The sequence below is a fragment of the Temnothorax longispinosus genome, chromosome 9 (genome assembly GCF_030848805.1).
Source record: "Temnothorax longispinosus isolate EJ_2023e chromosome 9, Tlon_JGU_v1, whole genome shotgun sequence".
Classification (NCBI taxonomy): domain Eukaryota; kingdom Metazoa; phylum Arthropoda; class Insecta; order Hymenoptera; family Formicidae; genus Temnothorax; species Temnothorax longispinosus.
The window spans coordinates 9,876,578-9,891,466 of NC_092366.1; the positions used below are offsets into that span (position 1 = coordinate 9,876,578).

Here is a 14,889-nt window from a genome sequence, read left to right on the forward strand (position 1 = left end):
CAATTCGGGCATATGTCTTACATATTTTGTGATACGCTTCAAAGCGGATTGAAGATAAATTTTTTAAAGAGCCCATGAGATGAATAATGTTTGGATAATGGATTAAGAAATGATATTTTGGTTTTAGTGTTTTATTAAATAACGTCATATATAACCCTTATAAAAATTTTTCACCGTTTTTGGACCGCGAGAACGGTCAGTTTGAGTAGTAAAAACGTGCATTTGGCAATGAGTATGACCCGTTTTTGGGGCGCAAAAAGGCCCTTTTGCTTAAAAACGAGTGATTAAAGCGGATTGTGTACGATTGCATACTCGCGTATACTCATCATGTAGACTGCGCGTGCTTGAGAGTGCAAGAAACGGACATAAAAATGATAAAACGGGCTAAAAACGGGCTAAAAACGATCTAAATGAGGTGTAAAAGCGGTGAAATATTTTTGTAAGGGAACCTATTGTGCTCTTTAATCAATTGCTGTAAATGTGTGATTTCTTTTTCTGAAATAATTCTTATACTTGTAACTGTATTGACAATATCGTATAATGTTTGATATAAAATCCAGACCTCGTCATCTTCAGGAATTACGTCACTGACGATCATTCCAAAGTAACAAATTAAATACAACATTTCTGCAGAAGTCGTAATAAGGCAATCATTCTTAATGTGCCTAGAATTTATCGAAGATATTTTATTCCCTTTATCAACATCGGTATGTGCACTGAGAAAAAAAATTTGTTGAAAAAGGCAAAATTTGTTTCATCTAACCAAAATATTTAGTCCGATACGTTCGACAAAACATTATTATTATGACACAAAATAATTTGTTACTAATTTAACAAAACACTATTTAAATCAACAAAGTTGAGAGTTTAGTTAAAACATGCACAGGTACTGTAATATAATGTTTTTTTAATACGCGGACTTGTCTGTGTTGAATGCAGATAAATTTTTTTGTTTCAAATAAATCTTGATTCCAATCAACAAAACCACTTTCTATTTAAACGAAAAATAACTTAAAACAACAACATATCTAGTTTCATGAATGCAAATTCAGTTCCATTTATTAAAATGCAGTTAAAATTCATATTCACGAAAATATAGAGCAACTAAAATTATGTTTTTTGAACAAAATCACTTTCTATTTAAACGAAAAATAACTTAAAACAACAACATATCTAGTTTCATGAATGTAAATTCAGTTTCATTTATTAAAATGCAGTTAAAATTCATATTCACGAAAATATAGAGCAACTAAAATTATGTTTCTGAATACATGAAGTCTGTATCGAAAGATGAAATCGAGATAACGAAATATACATTTGATATAAATAAAAGCTTTGTTGAATGACTTCAATACACAGTTCGTATATTTAGTGTTGTAATTTAACGAACAAGTTAAGTGATCGATGCATTCGTACGTTTTGTTGTTTGATAAAAAACTTTTATAGAGCAAACCGAGATTTTATTTCGTCGATAGAAACAATTTATTGAAAAAATCCTACATTGAGTTGAAGCAACTGAATTTTTTTATTACAGCAATCGTATACATAAAGCGTCCACCAAAATATAAAGTAAAAATAACTAAATATTCGCTCAGTATAAATAATTATCTTATTAAACGAATGAAATATGCGATCAGCATGTTCATTCATTGAAATTAACGAACAGAATTCTGGATTGATTTGAATAAGGCTGTCGTTCAATTAGCCAAAATGTTTGTCAAAAGAACGCAATATTTAGGTTGAACAATGCAATTTTTATTTGAGGAACTAAACAGTATATTAAGCCGGTAGAACAGTTTTGTTTATTTCAACAATTTATTTAGTTGATTCAACTGATGACGTTCTACACTTATATGGTTAGAAGAACCTGCAATTTCGTAGGATAATAGAATAATTTTGTTGCAGCAATATTAAGGCTCCTAGGTACTCGCCTCTTCTATCCCTGTGTGATGACGCCAGAAGTGAGAAATGAGTGGAAATGACACGTTGAGCATTCTTGCACTTTATTTCCAAATATATAAAAAGATATTTGTACAAAATAACACTACAGATCACTTCAGCACACTTTAAAAATATTCCAACTGCATCCCTTTTCCTCGACAGTTAAATAAACAGCCGTAAAATAAATTTAATACGAAGACTAACAATAAGCATGCCGGCTTATGCGCAGGGCGCACAAGCCTGCATAGTTAGTCTTCGTATTACATTTATTTTACGGCTGTTTATTTAACTGTCGAGGGAAAAGGATGCAGTCGGAATATTTTTAAACTGTGCTGAAATGATCTGTAGTGTTATTTTGTGCAAATGTTTTTTTATTTGGAAATAAAGTGCAAGAATGCTCAACGTGTCATTTCCACTCATTTCTCACTTCTGGCGTCATCAAACAGGGATAGAAGAGGCGAGTACCTAGGAGCCTCAATATTGCTGCAACAAAATTATTCTATAATATTATCCTACGAAATTGTAGGTTCTTCTAACCATATAAGTGTAGAACGTCATCAGTTGAATGACGTCATCAAACAAGGATAGAAGAGACGAGTATCCAGGAGCCTTAAAACTATGTGTTGGAAGAACTAAAAGTCCAGTATAAAGATGTAAACAATTTATACATAAAAATATTTTTATTTATTAATTATATAATATATTGAACAGTTTTAAAGACAAAAATTTTGAACACAAATTCGTATGAATTGAAGTGTATTTTTCTAAATTAAGGTACATTTATACCTATTTGCATGAAATATATAAATTACCATCGCTCATCATGTGAACATTTTGCGGAACATAAGAGAATAAATATTGTAGCCTAATAAATCTCCAAACAGATTTCTTAATTACTTAAATGCACAGTAATGCCTGTTAACAGTTTTGGTATGAAATTCTGTACATATAAATGATATTTGGCGCATATTATTAATAGTCATGTAATGAATTTCGCCATAAATAATAGTATTATCTTTCATATACATAGCTATAGCCATATCTTTGTAATAAGTAATGCCATTCACTTTTAACCAAGTGTCGAGTACATATTCGTATTGGATGTTACATGGAAGTGTATTTTTGAAATCAAGATAATCAGGCAGATCAGTTAATTCTTGACGTAGTGTAGGCCCTAAACTTAATCGGACAGAAAATCCTTTTTTACTATGAAATCTGTGTGACAGAATAAGTTGATGTTTTAGTGCCATAGTGTACGGGCAATTTCTGCGGGATCTTATTGCTTTCGCATTCTCCTTGAATTGCTTGTGCTTTGCTTCGAAACGAAAGCAAGAAAAATGTTTGAGTGGTCCTAATCTTCTCAATAATCGGGGATAATGTACGATGAAATGATGTTTAGGTTTTAGTGGCTCCGCAAAAACTTCCATATACAGCGAATGATGTTCCGATATTAAAGTTTCAAGGAGTTGAATTGTTGCAGAGGTAAATGATGAATTCATTACGATATTTATAATTTGTCGCAATACGAGGAAAACTTCCCAAACGCTATTATTTACGGGCACCAGATCGCCGATCAGAATACCAAGATGTTTAACTAAAAAAACCATTTCTGACGCTGAAATAATTAGATTTTCTGCAGTAAGAGCGTTGCTAGATATTGAGATTGGTATGTTTTTTCCAAAGTTTCGACCACAATCAAAATGCTGCAAGCAGGCATTAAAAATTTCAAGGGAAAAAAAATGTTCTCTATATTTATAAAAATATTCAAGATTTTACCCATTTCATATTTACATATTCCTTCGAAAAAATCATGCATAGGATCAAGACTTGCATTTAGTATAACATGAAATTTCGGGATTTCATTAAAAACGCATTTACTTTTCACTCCCGTAGAGCAGCTTTCACAGTCTTTCAGATAATTTTGTTCAGTCCGTAGCATTTGAGTATTTTCTTTCACTTGTTTTCGGCTCTCAATTTTGTTTGCTGTACATATTCTACACACATTTTGTGCGTTAAAGCTTGTTGTGAAGCCACAAATCTCATTCATACCTAGATTATCACCAATAATTGCTAACAGAGAAAAATAAATCGTTCGTTGCTGACCATCCACATTTACAATTAACCCATGTTTCTCGAGATCTGTTATTTGATCGATAATATTACGAAATATTTTCATGTTACCGGCGGTCTTGTGATCTTTCGTATAGTGAAGTTGAGCAAGAAATATATTTTCCAACATACTACTAAATTCATATGGGATACATCTTAATGAAAAATAAACGGCACCGAGTTTTCGTATATTAGCATGTGAACCGAGAGGATTATTGATCTCAACATCGTCAAAATAAAATATCAATGGAAGTACGGTTTTTTCCTCAAATTGAGATTCAATGTTCTGCCATAATTCACCTTGAAAATTTGAAATTAATGATTCACTAGATTTGCATTCTTTAATATGTTGTAAAATTGAAGATAAAACGTTTGGTATTTCTAAAAATTTTGTTAGGACTTTTTTTATTGATATCACTTGGATTTCTATGTTTGAAATAACAGCTTTGCGTTTTCCCCCGATAAAGCGGGAACTTATCGATGCATGAATTTTGAGCGACTGTGGTTTTATCAAAGTATTTGCGTTTTCAAAATATTTTAAACTGTGATGTTCGGATTTAAAATTATCAAAACCGTGTTGCAATATTGTTAACATCTTGGTGAGATCTGAAAGGGCCTGTTTATAATCTTCAGAATTACACTTTTGCTTCAAAATCGGTATAAGAGTTAAATCATACAAATTCTTCAATTTATCAATCAAAGTAGAAACAAACGATCGTGTGAGACTTAACTCCGAGTAAAGTTGTGAAACGAATGATAAGATTTCTGTTTGTACTATACATATATTCAAAAGCTTCGATATTGAAAATTGCAAGCTCGTGAAATGAACATTCCGGTTGTTGAGATTGAATAATTGTATTCGAGGGCACAAGGTTAGGACAACTCAAACTTTCCAATTCTGCAAGTTCTGAAAAATTATTTTTAGGATTTCTATTTAGACCGATCCGTGGTTTATTGCCAAACGAACTAAAATGCCTTGAAAAAGTGTCTTTTATACGAATAAAAACTGTTAAAACTTCTTGTACATTTTTCATGGGGACAGTAGCAGGCTGATAATATTAAAGTTTTATGGCGCAATTTTACGTGTTTAGTAAGACAAGTTTCGGAAAAAAGTTTCGTTTCGCAAAATGGGCACGGAATCATTTTTGGTACTATCTTTTTGAACGAAAAGGTTGTAACGAAACAATAAGAAAGAAAACTTTTTTGCACGGAGGCTTTTTTTACAGTATCTTTAAAAAAAAACTAAACATTGAAACAAAACCACACAAAATAAAAATTTTTTGTTGCAGACTCTGTCGAGAATTATTTTATCAACTATGATAAATCCAAACAATAAGAAACCAAACTTTTTTCCACAAAATCTTTCTAGCATTATTCTAATAAACTAAAAATTAGAACGAAACAATAAACAATTTGTTTTGACTAAAAAATGAAATAAAACAATGGAAAAATTGTTTGCATCTGTGATTACGTGTTTTTATCTTTAAATGACATTATATCGCTTATTGTTTCCATTATATTCGGAGTCATTTTATCCAAACTATTTTCATAGCCATATAAAATTCTTTGAAATAATAACCATATGTGAGCGCTTTCTATCGGGTATTCAAGGTCAAAGACTTGAAAAATTTTAAAGCACAAATCTATAGCTTTTAGGACTGACAATACCTTGTACAAGGTGTCATCAACTGATATAAAAATATCAGAAATATCCGTGTTAGATGGGCCGACAACGATGAAAGGCTGCAATGTAATCCCTAGATTCGTGGCTGCTTGTCTCTTTTCTTCTTGTATTTTCGTGATGTCTGCTATTAACTGCAAAAAATTGTACTATATAGAGGCCAGTAATTGTATACTTGAATGTGATGAATATTAATTATCATGATACTTACAGTAGTTGAAATAATTAGGCTATCTTTACATTCAGGTATCGATGGTTTCCACTGATTTTTTTTCACACGGAATCGGTTTTTAGGTGGAAGTAGATGTGGGAGAAGTCTCAGTTGCGCAACAACTTTTGCATCTGTTTGATGAAATGACATTAATTACACAAGGTGAATACGTTGTATATTTATTTAGAGGCAAATATACTTACTGTCGGTCAATTTCTCGTCGGATTGAATCAACTTTACAAAAGCTTTTGCAGCGTCATCGTCTTTTTTTTGTGGCCGAGCAGCTAAAACTTTTGTAAAAAAAGTTGTCCAACTTTCCAATGTTAATTCTCGCGTTGATAATTTTAGACATGAGTAATCCTCTTCAATTAATTTATATGCATTTGGATGTTTAAGAATAGGCCAGCTTTCAAAAATTTGAGACAATTTCCAATTGCGGTTTGACTATACTTTTTCATCGATATTCAGCCGTCAACTTCCAATTTGTAACAACAATTTCCCATGGCATTGAATGACTTTGCAGCCATGCTTTAGCTTCTAGAATAGCGTCTGTAAGATGATACAGAAATTAGGATGTAAACATTTGATTAATTTAATAAGTAGAATGTAATTTTGAGTTTATACATATGTATATTTAAAAAAAATATAACTACAGGCTACCTTCATCGGAGGATGAGTCCGGACTATCGGTTCTACGGTCGTCTGGTGATTTCCACTCATGAATGAGTTTCAAGGCACGTGTTTTGTTCCGATATTTGTCCAGTAATTTTCTACGTGAAATTAGAGATTTTCCAATTCGCGATATTTTTTTTCGAAATTGGTGGAATGTAGTATGTGCTTGTATCTTCGGTAGGAAAAAGTTTTACTATTTCCTCTGCTATGTATAGAAAATCATCATTTTTCAAACTAAAAATATAAAATAAGCAAAAATGAAAATACCTATATATTATGAATACATTATATATGAACATATGTTGATATATTACGGAAATACATGTTATAAAAAAATGTAAAATGAAATTACTGGATGGTTTGATTTAGTAATTCTGTCAGAATGATGTCGACAATTAGCATTCTAGATTGTCGCGACAAAGACTTGTGTTTTTGATAAGATTTTACAATCGCCTTTCCTTGGATGTTTGTACATAGAATTTCTTTGACATTGATAGTTTTTGTTCTTAAGGCATATGTCAATTTTCCCGCAAAAGTGTTGTGTCTCTTTAAATTATAAGCGTCCTCAGATGAACTTTGTGATAGATTTTCTGCCATTTCAGATCTTGCTTCAGATACTTCTGTACTCGAATCCGAAACCTGGTCAATATAGTACAAGATAAATATTGCTCAAGAATAAAAGTAATTTCTCAAAATCGGAAGGATTTGATTCTCGATACCCATGTATATTAGAATGTGTTTAAAAAAGTAATTTTTTTAATTCTTATCATGGAAAAAGTTAGCTTTAGGCATCAAAAGATCTTCCTAAAATTTTATCCTTCTATCTCAATTTTTCAAATAGCACATGTAGGAGTCCCATTTTTTATTTAATTAACACGAGAAAAACAATTTTTATATATGACACCGCGCACTTTGGTGAAGATTCCACGCACACAAACTAAAGGTGCGATTTTATTGACGCTATAAACCAGCGGCAGCGTCAAGAAAATGTAGTGGGGGAAGAAGTTCAGACCGTCTCAACTTTTTAGCGTACCGCAAAATTCAACGGAACTTCTTCCCCCACTACATTTTCTTGACGCTGCCGCTGGTTTCTAGCGTCAATGAAATTACTTCAGACTCACTCTCAGAAGAACTTTCAACAACTGTTTCATCAACTTTTGGTTTTTTATATTTTATCATTCGACAAGCGGCTGCGACGCTATTTCTCTATATTTTATTTTCCCCGGGCCGTGAGGCGGGACTGACTCGCGCAGCAAATCTCTGATCGGGTGGCAGAGCGGGTCTCGGAAGCGATACGAAACTATTTTGGGCGCCAGGTGTGGATACGGCCACACCACCGTTTACTCTAACCCGTGAAAAGTACTCTACATAAACTCTACATAGATCCGAAACAAACTCTCATTATCGATATGACTCTTAATTCAATAATCAAGATACACCCGCTCTGACCGATCGCAACGACTGCTCAGGATTTTCGGTAGAGGGTCGTGGTTCTTCCATAGGCCGAATGCGGAGGGGTTTGACCGTGGTGAGGCGAAGACAAACACAAAAGAAAGCACTCAAATAACATGTAAATCAAAATATAATATACTAGAAAGCGTGATAATTGTGTTACAACTAGCAGAACGCGAGCGAAATATTCGCCGCGATCAATCGCACTCCATTGACCACGTAAGGTCTTTCAAAGGGTCTGCGCGGTATAAATAAACTCGGACGCAGGAATAATATTCCCGGAAAAACGTACGGGTAACTGATACTCGCAATAAGGGACACTCTACGCTAGGAAGTACGCGAGGCGCAATAATATACACCGACACAATAATACACGCCAGGGATAATCTACGCGATGAAATGCGCGAAACGTAATAATATACGTCGACCACTAATACACGCAAGAAATAATCCACGCGATGGAACGCACGAAACGTAATCATGTACGCCGACGAAATAATGCACGCAAGAAGTACTCTACTCTATGAAATACGCGAAAAGGAATAATATACGCCGACGAAATAATACACGCAAGAAAGAATCTACGCGAAACGCCGTAATAGAGCTTAACGGGAGCGCGAACATTAATATCAACTCATATACGGAATGCGACCATATAAGCTAACGAACGGAATAATACCCGCAAACGAAAGGATACGCGCAATCGTAACTACCGGGAGAGTACACGCAATATACGGGGTACGATTCTTCTCGCTCCTCGGTCCACTCCGTGAGCGCGTGATACTTCCGCACGATACACTCCGGGGCGCGTGATATCTCCACTCGAAAGGACGCAACTCTAAACGGTAAACGGAACTCTAAGACCAAAACGCGGAACGGTACACGGAATAATCCGAAATGCACACCCCCGACTCGTTACTCCGTCGCCTCACACTCGAAGCACCGGGCGCGGTAATTAACGGGTCTACGTACCGATACGCCCTAGAATGAACGCACGGACGAGATTCACGCCACCGTGGACGCGAGGCTTACGATTAACGAAACACTAAGACTACCGGAAACGTGAAATAAACCCTCGGATTAACGGCAACGCGAAAACTAATCGTCGGGTGACTGTTGAGTCGATCCGCATAATCACATAACACTCTCAAGGATCGTGACGAGTGGCAAGGCCGCCACGTCGCCGACACGCTATCACACGCAATCATGCACCGGATTGTCGAGTCGAGCGGAAACGGGCCCCTCTTTTACGCTATTCACGGGGTAGCAGCGGGCGGGATTTGTCATACCCGTAAAGATTACCTAAGCAATAATCCCGAGGGATTCACGACATTAGTGCGTAGGTCGGGAAGCGATCCTACGCACATCTCCAAATACGAAATACGATACGTGAAACGGTACTCGACGTTCCGCCCCGCTGGCCCCGTTACCTTACTTTCGGGATTGCCGGTCGTTTACAATACTCTCGTGGTCCTCGATCCTTCCTTCTTAGTGGGCTTGTAGGGCCGCCGCCCTCGCTTAATACACCCTCAGGACTCCTCGCCGGACGTCCACGCACGCTCGAGATCGGCCCAACAGTGACGATCGTGGCGGGCCCGCTTCGCGGCCTTCTATAATTTTGGGGCGCTTCACCGCGCCGGCGGATGGCGCCACCCGGCCTATTCGGGTCGCCCGAACGCTTCCTCCTGTAACTAATATCTAAACTAAAAACATGATGACTCGACAAGCGGGTACGCGCGCCGTATAAAGGGTCGAGGGGGTTCTACGTGCCCGGTCCCAGTGACGGGCACCCGGTGCAACGTCACACGGCACATATAATATCCCCAATGTAAACACTGTCAAAAAACGGTGAAAACTCATGTACGTCTTCTTCTGATAATATAAACTTGTGATTACCCACAGTTTTTCGCAAATAAGTGAAGCATATACAACACTAAGCCGTATTAGTTTTAGACGATGACATTTTTAAGACAGCTAAAAACAAAAGTAACAGAAAACTTTATTGCACTAGTTGTAACATAACTTTATCATGTGGGTTAGTATTTAACTTACAAATGTTCATCGAAGAGTTTTAGGTTATATTGCAAATCGTCAATCGTGGTTATAGGCTATATAGGTCATCAACGTGACGCTACAAATGCTTTGGAGCGTTCTTCTTCTCCTTCTTTCTTCATTGAAAGAAAAGAGAAGAGGAATGCTTCGAAGCATTTGTAGCGTCACGTTGACCGTAGCCATAGTTACCGATCTGAAAGAATGCCATCTTATGGGCATTCAGAGAACTGTTGGAAAAATGGCGCTAATTTTTTAAATATAAAAACATAAATGAATAGTTAATTATAAAAACATAATTATAATATAGTTTTTTATAAAACCGTCATTGTTTGTTTTTTTAAATAATAAAAATTAATAAATTGATCTAAAAATTATTTTACCGATTTTAATAAAATAATTTGGATTTTTTCGCACAAATCTATAATATATAGATTGTTATTATAAAATAACGACCAATAAATATCAAAAACCGGAAAATTCATAGTATAAAAGTTTTTTTTTTTCAGTACGGCGCACCATTTCGAATCAATCGAAAAAAATATATTTTATATAAGAGAGTATAAAGCTTCTAAAAAAAAATAATTTCATAATTTTGCTCAAATCATATCATGCTTAAAAAAATAATTTTTGGAAAAAAACAATTTTTTTTACTGGATAATGAAACTCTATACGGTTGTTGCTCTGTCTCAAGAAAGTCTTTATATGTCCCTATAACATATTAAAATTTTATCAAAATCGATCAAGCCGTTCCCGAGAAAAAATTTTTTTTTTATTTTTAAGTATTTTTTGATTTACCTACTCGAAAACCCGTTGAGTTAGACGTCTGATTTTTTAAGGGTTATTGTCTTTTATCAATACCTACATATCCTCGAAGTGGCAATTAAATATTCGCCCGGGGCAATTTCACCATGCTTATACCCCTATGCCCGTTGCGAAAAAAAAAAAATGAACAAGTATGAATTAAGAAAACTAGTAATGTTAATTATAATAAATATAATAAATATAGTTAAATAAAGTAGAAAAAAATAATAATTATAAATAATTACAATAGTCATATTAATGCTGTATAAGTAGATATAATAGTTTATAAAAATTATTTCAGAAATATATAATTATTGATACAAAAAATATATCGTAAGAGAGAAAAATCAGCAAAAGAGATGCGTAATAGATTTCTTAAATTTGACAATATTTTGTGAGTCTCGTGTCGATATTGCAAAGTATTGTTTCTTTCATCTCGACTTCGTACCGTGAATTATGATTACTGATTACAATGATTTCTCCCGCGGATCTACTCAATTTTTCTTCTTTCCCATTGCCTCTGTTGCAACAACTAATTAATAATAATTTGTACATAAAGGGTTATCACACACAATAATATAATAATTAATTTAAAAAAAAAATACTGATTTTGGTCCGTCAAACCAAAAATAATTAGCATAACGAAATCTATATAACTATATAGATTTTGTTCTGGCAATTATTTTTTCAATAAATCTGTATAACTATACAGGTAACCCTCGAATACCACGATTAATTGGTTCCGTGTTATTCAAGACTTTTAGGATTCATACAATTTTGGATTTATCGCGTTTACAGTCGCCGAAACTATCTTATCGTTTCTGAACGTCGCTTACAAGACGAGCACCGTGCTTTCGTCGCCAGAATAGACGAAATCATTCGCAGATCATTCGCAGTAACGCAATCCGCGTTCGTGAGAATACCATCGATTTCGATGTCGCGTGAGGTGCGGAGGAGAATGAGTATACGGCTTACCACTTATCCTCGCATCATGACCGTCGCCTGCAACATTTCCCGACGCGATTCCATCTCGGCATCGTTTCCTGGCCACGACGCGTCCACGTCTTCGGTACTAATCGACTAATAAACGCACGAAACTCCGCGAATTAAGCCCATCACGAAAAGCCGCGCGGCGAAGCGAGCGAAGACGCTGGTCGCGGATTCGAACGGGCGTGACGTCACGGGCGAACGTTGATCGATCGCCGCGCCACGGTCGGTCAATTACCAGCGGCCGCGAGGGAGTCTGGATCCGAGGCGCGCGCCGTGTCCGTGCCGCGTCGCGCGGCGCCCCCGTCGCAATATGGCTAGAGACCCTCTAATAAGAGTCTGGCCACAACTGGATGGTCGCCATTTATGCGTGGAATCACACGAGTAAGGGCCTTGGCACATAGAAAAACTTAAGCAGTAAAACTTTAAGCAGTAAGAAATCAACAGTATGGATTCGCTACCGCTTAGGGCCGTGCCTTAAGTTCTTGACTGTGATTGGCTGATTTGCTTACTGGTTGAGTTTTACTGCTTAAGTTTTTCTATGTGCCAAGACCTTAAGAAAGCAATATGCTCACCGTCTCACTCGGTTGACGCATGCGCACACTTAACCTACCTCTTTGTGACGTACCACTTCATGAATAGCTGTATTTTAACATTACAAATCTTTTTTTAAAATAATTATTATCAAAAAATACCAAATAATTTATACGTGGTCTGATTAAACGTATTTTTGTCGACTTCGATCTTCTAAGATCATAACCTTTGTATAAACTTTCATTAATAAATAATAAAAAATTAATAATTCCATCCATGTTAAAACTATATGTTTTTGAGAGAGATATATATTTTAATTTATATCACAGTATAGAGTATATATCACGCATCAACATACATATAATAACACATTATGTATATTTTTACATCGAGAAATGTTTCATGAAATCTACAAGTTATAGATCATTTGTACTAAAGTAACAAATCTGCAAAATCAGGATACGACATGGCCCACGAAACATTAAAGGTCATCCAAGTCATATTGTCAAATACTTTTGCGTGTTATTATAAAGAAGCAAATTAATTAGATTGTATGTAAGAGTGATAATAAATAGAAAAATTTTTATGCCAATATAATTATGTCTGTAGTGTATAATAAATTACCTCATCATCTAATACTCATATCTGATTAAATGGTACATTGCGTAAATGAATCGTAAACATGACGCGTAAACAATCCTGAGACATTTATTTCCATGTATGTACACTTTATAAGAGTTAACATATATTCGTATTCCATATAAAAAAGAAATATAATTTTGTAAGATAAATACACATACATAACACACCAATCCACAAAAAATGCTATAAATTGAAAAATAATACTTTTTTATCGACTGAAGTTCAATTCTGTCATATACAATTCTTTGAGATTCACTCAATTATTTCCCAAAAAATTTGAAAAATTTTGTAACCGATTTCCAAAAAGATCGGTAACGAAAAATTATACACTTTATGGCAATCTCCGGGAAATTCTACCCCTGTTTTATATACAATTCTTTAAGATTCGGTCAATTATTGCCCGAAAAATTAGAAAAATTTTGGATAATAATTCCCAAAAAGATCGGTAACAAAAAACTATACAGTTTATAGCACTCCCCGGGAAATTTTACCCCTGTTTTATGTACAATTCTTTAAGCTTCGGTAAATTATTTCCCAAAAAATTAGAAAAATTTCGGATATCGATTCCCAAAAAAATTGGTAACGAAAAACTATACAGTTTATGGCACTCCCTGGGAAATTCTACCCCTATTATGTATACAATTTTTTAAAATTCGGTCAATTATTTCCCGAAAAATTGGAAAAATTTTGGATACCGGTTCTCAAAAAGATCGGTAACGAAAAACTATACACTATAACATCTTTTCTTCAAACGACTTCATTTGTGTTTCAATATTCTTAATCGAAAAAAATTCCTTTATCAGTTCGGATACAGATTCCCAAAAAGATCGGTAACAAAAAACTATACAGTTTATAGCATTCTCCGGGAAATTCTACCCCTATTTTATATATTTTTGGTAAAAATTCGGTCGAATAGTTTAACAGTGTATAAAGAACATACATACATACATACATACAGACATTCTATTTTATATATATAGATATATATATATGTATATATATATATATATATATATATATATATATATATATATGTATATATATTTATATATATTTATATTATATTATTAATTATATTATTAATTATTATTATTTATTTTTTTCTTTTTTTATTATTTATACAAAGAGAGATTAAAATAAAGGATTGTGTGTTATTTTTTCAAATTCAAAATTTAAAAATTTTTATAACATTTGCGTTTGTAACTCTAAATCTAAAAATATAAAAACTACAGGCCTTTAAAAATTAAGCGCGTACTCTTGCCAGCTTTTCCACTATCAAAAATTTAAAATAAAAAAATTTTTACACAAGAAAATTTAAATTAAAATTTATTTTTTAATTAATTCAGCATTACATTAATATTTAAAAGAATGACACAAAGAATGATACAATAACACCATAAAAATTAAATTAAGAAAAAAGAGAAAAAAATAAATAATAAGAAAAATTTAAATTCCGTCACACATTGCACTTAAATATTTTGCTTATTTTTCGGTATTTTCAAGTGTCGTTATTATTTTTGAAGAGGGGCTGCAAGTAAGCCACGAATTTAAGCATAATAAGCTTCGTGCTGATTTATTGTTGAGTCGATTGCGATGTTTTCGGATTACTAGCGATGCCTTCGAAAAAAAACGTTCCACTGAAACGGATGTAGCCTAAATACTAAAATAATCTCGTGCCATTGAAGCTAATATGGGAAATTGCTTTTCATTTTGATTCCACCAAGAAAGAATATTTTCATTTTTATCAGCTCGTTGAAGACGCAAATAATCATCTAACTCTTTTCGCCAATTTGTACTTAAATTTTGA

The 14,889-nt window shown here is 34.2% G+C and overlaps 1 protein-coding gene and 1 long non-coding RNA gene across 5 annotated transcripts in view; one reads left to right on the top strand and one right to left on the bottom strand.

Moving 5' to 3' along the window:
- The window catches only part of LOC139819156 (uncharacterized), a 48,075-nt gene that overhangs the window by 13,774 nt on the left and 19,412 nt on the right, over positions 1-14,889 (top strand). The gene's annotated exons all lie outside the window — the stretch shown is intronic.
- On the bottom strand, positions 2,603-10,234 carry LOC139818715 (uncharacterized). Of its 4 annotated transcripts, none has more exons than XR_011733490.1 (7): positions 10,119-10,233; positions 7,736-10,040; positions 6,967-7,253; positions 6,603-6,848; positions 6,146-6,491; positions 5,943-6,073; positions 2,603-5,865 (listed from the first exon to the last, which is right to left on the bottom strand). It is a non-coding gene; the product is annotated as an uncharacterized lncRNA (long non-coding RNA). The 4 variants fall into 4 exon arrangements; XR_011733492.1 differs by having other exon boundaries at positions 9,502-10,040; positions 10,119-10,230; XR_011733491.1 differs by having other exon boundaries at positions 9,497-10,040; positions 10,119-10,230.